Below are 325 nucleotides of genomic sequence, written 5' to 3' on the forward strand. Positions count from 1 at the left end.
GAGGAGGGGAAGGGGGATGGGAAGGAGGAGGGGAAGGAGGAGGGGAAGGAGGAGGGGAAGGAGGAGGGGAAGGAGAAGGGGAAGGAGGGGGGGAAGAGGGGAGGGAGAGGGGAAGGAGGAGGGGAAAGAGGAAGAAGGGGCACGTAGAACATTCCAGTCCTGCACTGCTCTGGCAGCGTTCTCTATCAGTGACCACCCGGTCACACGCAACGATAGATTGTGTAAGATTCCTCGTACCCGTACCCGACAAATGTCCGTTTTATAGGAACTGTGTTGTATGTTTTTACGTTCCAATCTATCGTCCAGTTTTCTTTCGATCGAGGAG

Source organism: Aplysia californica, unplaced genomic scaffold, assembly GCF_000002075.1.
Source record: "Aplysia californica isolate F4 #8 unplaced genomic scaffold, AplCal3.0 scaffold00284, whole genome shotgun sequence".
NCBI classification, from domain to species: domain Eukaryota; kingdom Metazoa; phylum Mollusca; class Gastropoda; order Aplysiida; family Aplysiidae; genus Aplysia; species Aplysia californica.